A 10,000-nucleotide genomic window follows, 5' to 3' on the forward strand; every position below is an offset into this window, starting at 1 on the left:
TGTATCAACTTTCCCCTGCTGATGCGAGCCCATGTCATGCAGTAAATCAGGGCAGCAGGCCTATTCCAAACTGACAGCAATATGGCCTATAACTCACACACAGTGAGGCCCGTGGATGTCCATTAGCCCCTGTGCTTTCTGATGGGTCTATAACAGCTGTGTCTGCCATTATAGAAATATAGCGAAATTTGCACATATAGTGGGTTTTTGTGCGAAGACCCAAAAGAATAAGTTCTTTGTATGTATGTGAGTGAACTCAGGTACTCCTAGTTTATGAGAAGGGGCAGCAGAGAGGGTTTCTCTTTCCCTTTTTTCTCCTCCCTTTTTTTTTTTTTTTTTAAAGAGATAATGGATTGACAGTGAGCAAATACGTCTCAAGGCCAGGGTTTGAAAGGATAAGAGTGTGTGTGTGTATGTGTGTGTGAGAGACAGAGTGTTTTTTTCCCCCTCCTGTCATGGCTTGAGAAAAATAAGCCCTAGTGAGAGCTCTGTGGTGGACTTGAGCCTCGGACTTCAAAAGAACAATGTCCCAGTGAACATGAAACAGCACGTAGTGGCCGGCCAGGCACTCGTCCTCCTGGTGATCGATAGTCTGTACCAGACGAAACCTTTTCCCCGTCTGATAAACCCACGGGCTGCCGTGTCACACTTAGCCAAACAGATTGCAGGTTTCCCGTCCCTGATAAAGACGCTTTCAAAACGCTGCGGGGTTGTGATGCAAGCCGGTGTCTGCGAGCGAGCGAGCGAGCGGCGCAGCCTTGAATGCGCCCGCAAACTCCTGCTGGAAGGCTGGGTAAACATGCCGTCCGCTGATTACGCACCACACTGGCTGGCCTTGTCCAAACTATTTTTCACACTTAAGAAAACTTTCAGCCAGTGCCATATGCTGCTTTCTCAAGGGGGAGGGAGGGGGGGGGGGGGGGGGGGGTTCCACTACAGGCCAATCTTGTGTTCTTGTATTCTTTTTTTTTTTTAAACGTTTTCATTTTTCTTTATTTCCTTTCATGTCTGCCACCAACATCATGTTAGTTCATTATAGCGTCTGTATCTTTACGTATTTTGGGATAATTTCTCTATGTATTCTTGGATATAGTAGTGTACGGACTCACAAAGACAAAGCTCCTTGTAAATAAAGACCAGTTGCCTATTTGGGTATTTTGATTTCCAGTTACATTGAACAAATGATACAGCTCAATGTCTATGCAGGAGTGGAGAATAGAACTTCCTTCTGGCTTCAGTGGGGAGGGAGCTGGGTTCACACTTGGCCAGGTTAAAGGTTATGAAGTCATTTGTCTCAGATTGCAATTGAGGCAAGTTTTTTTCCTCCTTTTCCGTATGCTTCTTTTTCCCAAAGAGATGGAAACAAGGAGTGTGTGGGTGTTGGGGAAAGAGGGACATCTGGAGAACTGGGAGGGAGGTGGCGTGTGGGGTGGGATGGAGGGTGTGGGATGGAGGGGTGGGGTGGGGGGGGCACAGAATGGCCTGAAGGACTGAGAGAAGTGGGCAGAAGGAAGGGGGCAGCTTGGAGTTGGGTCTTTCTTGTCTGGAGAAAGAAGGGGGTTGGCAGTGAAACTAATGAAGGGAAGAGAGAGAGTGAGAGAAAGAGAAAGAGGGAGGGAGAGATGGAAGGAGGGAGGAGGAGGAGGAGGAGGAGGGCAGACAGAGGGTGGGAGCAATGCCAGGGCCTGGGAAGGCGTATATGTGTGTGTGTGTGTGTGCGAGGGCTACAGATGTGTCAAAGCCCCCTGGAGCAAAATAATGACATAATCACCATTGGTGTCACAGACCAGACTGCACACAAGGTGACATGGGACACTTAAAATGGGAGCCTTGGCCAAAAAGTACCCCACCCCACCCCCACCCTCTCGAACTTAAGAGAATAGAAAAGGACTTCCCTTGTCTTGGTGGACCGCTGTCTTGGGCTGTATATTTCCTATCTACTTTACGTAGCCACTGCGTCACATGTTTACATATTGTATTTCTACTGACATTCTTAGCCAGTGTCACATCTTCCTGCTATAGACAACATTTTTGAAACATTGAAAATCAGTGTTGTGCTGATAAATGAATATGGTGCAGCGTGCTAAGGAGGAATCTTTTAACGGCGGTGGTTAGTGTCTGGGATGTTCTCCCCTCTCGCTCGACAGGTTTAGCTTGCTGGGGGGGCTATTAACAGCTCTGTTTATGATTGAGCACAGGTCCCTTCTTGACAAGAAAAAAAAAAAAATCCCGGGCAGTGGCAGGGACCACTTTAGCCTAAGAGGCAATTAAAGGAAGTGGACATTCAGCAGCACAGTGTCACACTTAAGGGCTCAAGGCATGTGACTTTCCTTGGGGTGGGGGGGTGAGATTGAGTCAAGTTCATTTTTAACCGGAACAACAGCCCAGCATCCAGACAACTGCATTGTACATCCTTTAAAGGCGATTAGTCGCCCACTTGTCAAACAAAGGAAAAGAAAAGAGAGAATCTTAACGAATCCTCTCGTCTGATTCATTATCTGTCTTGTTACGCTAATTTGAAAAAGAAGAAAACTCACTTGCCATGCAAAAATCTCACATCATTTTTAGCTGACTACAATTTGGCTGACTGCCCAATGGACCAGAGAAGGTCATTGTTCTTGATCAAGACTGAATAACACGGAGTACTGCATGTAAGAAAATATTCAGTTAAGGCTCATTAAGATTAGGAGCAAACAAGTTAACTGGCTCGATTGTTAACTGGTGTGTAATACTCCGTAAAACATTAGTACAATAGTTAATAGTCAGAACTACAGAATTATAATTTGTGGATGGTAGTAAATAAACAGGCTTTAAGCATGGGCAAAGCTGCAGTCCCCTCCTCTCTTACTCACCACCACAAACACAGTGGGTCAGGAAATAAACTGGGGCGTATTTAGAACTGCCAAACAATAAAGAGCCCAGAACCATTCAGTCAGATGGAAGCTCCAGCTTAAGATGTGTTTACCTGTGCATGCGTGTGTGTGTTTATGTGTGTGTATGTGTGTAGAGAATGGGGGGGTTGGGTAGCATTTTAATAAAATAAAAGCGGGCTGATTTTGGCTGCCACTAAAGGCTGGGGGCTAAGAGCCCCTCTGTGCAACTTAGTCCCCATTAATAAGTCATTTTGCCTGGAAGAAAAGGCATCGCCTGAAAGCATAGTAGACACACACACACACACACACACAAGCACAAGCACAAACACAAACACATCTACCCACAAGTGATTAGATCTATGTGTGTTCATGTGTGTGTGTGTGTGTTTGTGTCTGTGTGTGACCCTCCTCCTTCTCTGCTGTAATATAGATGTTTTCTGCCCACATTGAGCAGATTCTGAATGACTAAGACCAAATATAAATGGGAGACTTGCGTCAAGGCAAATGGCAAGCAATACAAAGGAAAAACAAACACACGGGCACAAAAAACAAAGTAAACCGATTTCTCAACACCTAATTAAACATTTATAAGCGTGGGCCTCAATCTTTCATCGGATCAAAGTGTACTCCTTCATCTGTTGCCCACTAGCACTCTGGCCTTTGCTTGAAAAAAAAAAAAACGGAAAAAGGAAAAAAAAATCATCAATAAGCCCTGATACATGGACATAGAACGCTGTAATGGCAGTGTATTCTCTTCCTCACACTCTTAAGCTGTTCTCCTCGAACTGAAGAATAAATATTTATGCAGTTAATCGAGAGTAGCTAATCCGACCCCCTTCCCTGCCCCCCATCCCAGACAAACTGGAAAGCCTTGGAGAGTGATTACGCAGGCTTCTTACAGGAAAACGCCACTAAGCTACTGTGACACAGTGGTGCCACTGAAACGTCCAGCTGCGCGTCTAGAGATGATTAACCAAGGGGAGGAGGAAGTTCAGTTGCCTCGCCCGTTTAGGTGGAGGGGACACGGGGACCTGGTGACCTCCCGGGACCAAATTACGCCAGGTTCCCAGGAGTTGGATCGGAGCGCTTACCTTTCCCCTAGTTTTTGTGGATGACATGATCAACGCATTACGATACAGTTAATCTTGTAGCTGTTTTCAACGGAAATAAATAAGTTTTAAATAGTCTTGTTGGACACACAATTCTGAGAAACCTCTCTGTTATTCCAAACGGTGTTCTGCTGAAATGAAATGTATTTATATTTTCTTGTATTTCAGTGAAGAATCCTTCTTTAGATTAGAATGTTTACTTTGGACACTAGGCAACTGGTAGATGAGCCAGTAGCTGATCTCCTCCCTCTAACTCTGTAATTGCTCATGATTACAGTACTGCACAAACATTATAGGTCCTAATCTAACCACTAGCAAGCTTCAATGTGATCTCCTCTCTACAGATAATGCTAAAATTCCCTATGATTACAAAGCCTCACAAAAGTTGTCGGTTATAGGGGCAAATATATCCGCTGTCTTAATCATATGGATAAAGGTCAGGTCTTCGGTTTGGACAGTTTGGACATGTTCATATTTGTGCTTCCAGGTCTCTCTGTATTAGCGTTCAATGAGGTAATGAGGCTTCTCCGATAGCCTCATCCTTTAGGTGCCAATGGTTTGTTAAGAAGGGGCAAGGTGTGCAGAAGCACTAGCGCGCCGTGCTGCACTGCGCCGCGTCACTCCGGCACCCCGGAGCTGAGGTGAGCGGGCGTCTCTAATGTCTAATAAATTGAGCGGGCCGTGAAGTGAGGAGCGGCAATAACTGGGGCTGATATGACAGGAGTTTGTTTTCATTGGCCCCCATTACATTCGGGGCCAGGACGTTTCTCTTTGACAAGAACCCACGGAGCGTGACATTAACGGAGGGGGGGGGGGCTTGGTCTGGATGGGGGAGGGGGTTGGGTGAGGAGAGAGGTAAGAGCTCCAGGATAGCAGTCAACGCATTACTCCCTGCCATCCATCAGCTTGGCACGGCGCTAGAGCAAGAGGGCTCTGACAGTAAAATATACAGTTTTCAGGCAGGTCACCCCTCTTAACACCCAGCCATGCCTGTCAGACTAACGGCGTGTGGATCTGCGGCCAAGAGCCACGGAACACAATTTTAACACTGTAGTACTGATGAGAAAAGTTTATATATTCAGAAGTGTCTTTTAAGCTGTGAAGCTGGGTGTGCATTTCAAGCTCTTGAGTTCTTGTTTGACACAAGATACCCTTGTCTGTGTGTGTGTGTGTGTGTGTGTGTGTGTGTGTGTGTGCGCGCATGTACTGTATGTTGACTCAAGAGCTTCCTTCCCCATGTCAGGCTTGTTTAAAGCACCCAGTGTATGGGATACAATCAGTTGATTACAGCGATGCAGGGGGACAGTTTAATTGTCAGCGCTCCTCTAAGACAATGGCCAGTGTCCGCTGACTTCATTGAGTCTTTAGCATCATGTGAGGGTGACTGAGGTCTCCCCACAGGCCTGGCATTGTGAGGGCTGCCCATGCCAGCTGTGCCCAGGCCCCGTGCCGCGGATGCCCGAAGACGGGTACCAAGTCAAGCCCACGTCAGGGAGCTTCAAGACTTGTGACTCCAATTAAAGTCAATGACAAGGGAGAGCTTTATGTTTAGCTCCCTGATGAATGCCAAATCAGCTGGAGTTTGAACACAGCTGAACACAAAGCACAAACCTGCCAAACCTGAAGCTCAGAATGGATCTATTCAACTTAAAAAAAAACATGGTCGTGGTTCTTCAGTGAACTTTGAGGAAGGACCCTTTAGCTTCTGGCATTCAGGTAGCGATTATGGTGTATTTGCTAAAAGCTCTAGATGGATTTGAAAGACTCCTGACTGGCCCTGAAGAGGTCCTGCCTAAAATAGTTCCAGATCTATTTGTTTATATTTATTTGACAGACTACAAACATAAAACCATTTGACTGTAAGTGGCACTACAATAAAAAACCCTGATTGCCTGACAAGCGAAGAAGACCTCTTTTAAAAAGACAGAGAGCCTCAGCAATATCCAGCTGTAGTGCATGAATGAGCAGCCCTTCAGCGCGCCACAATGCAGTGGCATTTAGCCATTGTGCTGCACCTGTCAGGGGGAGAGGTGCATCAAAAAAGACGAACAGGATAGGAGGGGAAACTGAGACAACCGCGGACAGGCGGCGAGGCCCGGGCGTGATGGCTAGAGAGAGAAAGAGAGAGAGATAGAGAGAGGGCGAGGGAGAGGCAGAGGGCAGGGCGAGGTTCAGAGAGAGGTCTCAGAGTAGGGCCTAGAAACATGACCCCACATCTAAGATACACACCTATGCAGGCCACTCTGGGACAGTGAGTGAGAAAGAAAGAAAGAAAGAAAGGGGGAGAGAGAGAGAGAGAGAGAGGCAGAGAGGGATGGAGAAAGAGAGGAAGTGAAAGAGAGAGTGACAGAGAGAAAGAGAGTGACAGAGCGTAAAAGAAAGAGAGAGTGGGGGGATTGTGAAGTGTGCTTGCAGATAAAGTATGGAAAGCCAACCCTCTGTGGGGGAGCGAAGCGTCTACTCAGAGGCCGGGACCCCCCGTGGCAACAGTAATGGCAGCCTCCCCCCACCCACCCACCCACCCCCACTCTTATTGATAACCCCCTTCTCCTGGGCAAAGCAGGGGAGGGGGGGGGGGGGACGACAAAAAACAAGGCCCAGACAAGGGTAAAGGCAGATGAATGTCACACAATGGATGGAGGCGGCGGCGAGCAGCATCCGTGTAGACTTTGAACTTTTTTTTTTCCCGTGTCTCAGAAGGACAATTAATAATGAAGGCCTTTGGGGTAGGTCGCGCCAGGCGGGGATAGCGAGACAACAGAGATGAAGGAGAGAAAGAGGGAAAAGAAAGGCGGGGGTAAGAGAGAAAGAGAGAAAGAGTGAGAGAGAGAGGAAAAAAAGTAAAATGCGCAAACGAGTCTTTAACAACCCCTGACACTACACTGTCTGGCTAATTGATTATGTCCTTCAGGTGAGGTGTTATTGATTTGAGGCTACACGTTTGTGTACAGCGCATTGAAGAATGGTATTGAGCAATGAAAGGGTCATGAATAGGGAAAAATAGCCCCCCAAACAAGGGATCCTCTCCCATCTGTCAGATTGCACACAGAAGCCCAAAGAAACATGGTAGTGCAGGATTTTTTCAACACTCTACTTCAAGGGTAGACAGGGAGATGGAGGCTGAAAAAAATAGGACATTAATGTATAAAAAAAAAACCACACACACACACACACACACACACACACACACACACACACACACACACACACACACACACACACAGACAGAGACTGAAGAAAACCAACACAAAGACTCTTATCTTTTTTTTTTTTTCCCCAATATGAAAATCGTGGTAACCAACAAGGACAGACACCCGATAGCCCAAAAAGACGATGAGACGATGAGAAAGCCTTGAAGTCAAAGGCATTCTCTGTGCAGGCCTTGCACCCCACCCCACCCCCACCACCACCACCCATTTAGAAAGGGACAGAGATCACAGGGAAGGGCCTCATCCTCCTTTAAACTCTCTTTCGCAGGGGTGCGGCCAGGGGCGAGGGAGGGGGGAAGCAGGGACTCGTCTGCTCAGGGGTAAAGAATCTTGACAGAAGAGCCTTGAACTATTTTCTGGAGGGGGGGGGTGGGGTCGAAAGATGAGACCCTCCCAGGCCTGTCATAAAAAATGCCTCTTTATCCTCACACACCGCCCCTGCGGCCCTCCAGTGCCTCTTGTGAACTGATACAGTAGGTGCAAAAGGCTTTTCCTCTAAGTGCCTGGCACAAACGCCGCCTAGGCCAACAGGCCAGAGCAGGTCAGGCCGCCACCCTGTATTCTATATAAAACGGTTGAATAGAGACTACAATACCCAAACTTTCCTTCACTTTTCAGGTACTTTCAACTTTGAAAGTTCACAATAATTTGACCTCGTCAGCCAGTGGGAAAGTTCAAGGCGAGGATCTGTGGACATGTATTACAAATGTCTGTGACTGAGCAAATCACGATGGTAGGAGTATGTTTTGCATTTGTCGACTGGATACGGATGCCTTCCTCTGTCTGTGTATCTACAGCAGTGGAAGACTGCTGTGGGGTATGGGTGCTGCTGGCTGTACTAATGTATGTCTGTCTTGCACACACACCAACACCTCCCAGAGAGAGATAAGAGCCGTGACAGATAGTTGGCCACCGTACCCAGACAGAAGGAAAGGGGAATTCACCCACCTCCTCTCCTCAGATGCAAATATGGCGTGTCATAGTATTTCATCTTGATTCAGTTAGCGCAGGAGCTCAAGTCTTTTTAACTGTACCTCAGCTACCAGGGACGGACTGCTTACTATCTGTTTACTATCTGTTTAACGACGCTCTTCTTCCTTGCTGTGTGCTTATGAGTGTAGTGTTATGAGTCGCCGATGGGGAGAGGTACCGTAGGCTGGTAATTACCAAAGACTTTGCTGTATTGAGGAGAGCAAAAAGGGAGGGGGGGTGGAAGGGGAGGGGGACGGAACAAACAACAACGGAACTTGAAAGAAAACGCTAAGCAGGGGGAGAAAGGCGAACACATCGAAGGGCAATTAATGAAGTTCCTTTAATTGCTGCTTGTGCTCATTCCACCATGAGGAATGTGACAATTATGTCATTAAAAAGTTTGTAATGGGAAAGGGATGCTGGGGGAGGAGAGGAGGAGGGGAGGGGAGGGCAGAAACAAATTTGAAGAGGATGAAAGAAGCTGAAGGAAATGAAACAAAAAGGGAGAGAAAGAAAGACAGAGAGAAAGAGAGCGAGCGAGAGAGGGAGAGAGAGAGGGCCCAACAACAACAAAGAAATCTCAAAGGAGAAGGAAGCACATTACTGGTGCACATTGACAGAGCAGATTACCATCAAACGATCAGCAAAACAGAGGGCATATTCATTCAAGAGGAGGGACCAAGGTGGAACTTTGATGATGCTAAATTTGGCAAAAGAGCAACTTGCTGAATCGGCGGCGGTTCCGGTTTCATGCCTCAGAGTTTGACAGGTGGAAAAGAGAAAATTCAGTGAAAAATCCCAGCGTGAAGTGTCCCTCCGGGGCGAGGAGGTGAAAAAAAGAGAGAGAGAGAGAGAGAGAGAGAGAGAGAGAGAGAGAGACGAGAGACGAGATATGTGACTCCCCTGTTGTGCCAAGACAGAGCGGGGGCAGAGACACGAACAGACAGCGGACACGAGACACAAGCAAAAAAAAATCATCACGCATACACACTCACACTCTCACAGACACACACACAGTCACACACACACACACACACATATACAAACAAGGAGGAAGCCTGAGGGGAAAGACTGAGATGGCTTCATCGCCTGACAAGCATTTGCATCGGTGACCAAATTTTTTGTTTTTCCATTATGGCTGTGCAAAAAAAAGAAAAAACAAAACAAAAACGTAATAGTCCCTCTTATCGCCCTGCTTGCTCACCTGTGTGACTTGCTCCGCTCTTGATATGCAAAAACCAAACTCCCTACCCCTGCCACAACTCCTCAGCCAACAACAGTCTTATTCACTCCACCTTTTCCTTCAGGTGCCAATGCAAATCTTGCATTGATGTATGGAAATAGCACCATGCCCTCAATAAGTTCCTGGTAAAACCAAAAGGTGTGGCAGGTGTACTTCTTACACTGACGCCATCATAAACCTTGTCTCTGAGCAGCCCAATAAAAATGAGTAGATAAATAAATAAACTGAAAATTGTTTGGGTTAACAGTGGACTAAATGATGATACTGTACAGACAGCATTTAAATGACAAAGGTCCCTGTGGACAGATATTGATGGAGAGGGGAGGCTTTAAATGTGAACGCAGCAAATTGTGCTTGACAAGGACACTTGGGCCTAAAGCATTGCCCTCTTTTGCCTCATCAAACAGACAGACGCGTAGCCGCGTTTCAGCGGAAACTGACTGGTTCAGACACCCTGCGGTGCCCAAAGCAGAGGAGGTGCTGGCTAGTCAGTTTACAAGAGTACAGATTCTCAGCATAAATACATAGAGAGACAGGTAGGCATACACACAGACAGACGGACGGATAAGAAGGGTAGGTACACAAAGACACATG

General features: G+C 46.9%; 1 protein-coding gene across 5 annotated transcripts in view; it reads right to left on the minus strand.

Annotated features, from left to right (window-relative positions):
- prox1a (prospero homeobox 1a) overlaps positions 1-10,000 on the minus strand; it is a 38,960-nt gene that overhangs the window by 12,131 nt on the left and 16,829 nt on the right. The window lies entirely within an intron of this gene.

Source organism: Clupea harengus, chromosome 14 (genome assembly GCF_900700415.2).
Source record: "Clupea harengus chromosome 14, Ch_v2.0.2, whole genome shotgun sequence".
Lineage (NCBI taxonomy): Eukaryota > Metazoa > Chordata > Actinopteri > Clupeiformes > Clupeidae > Clupea > Clupea harengus.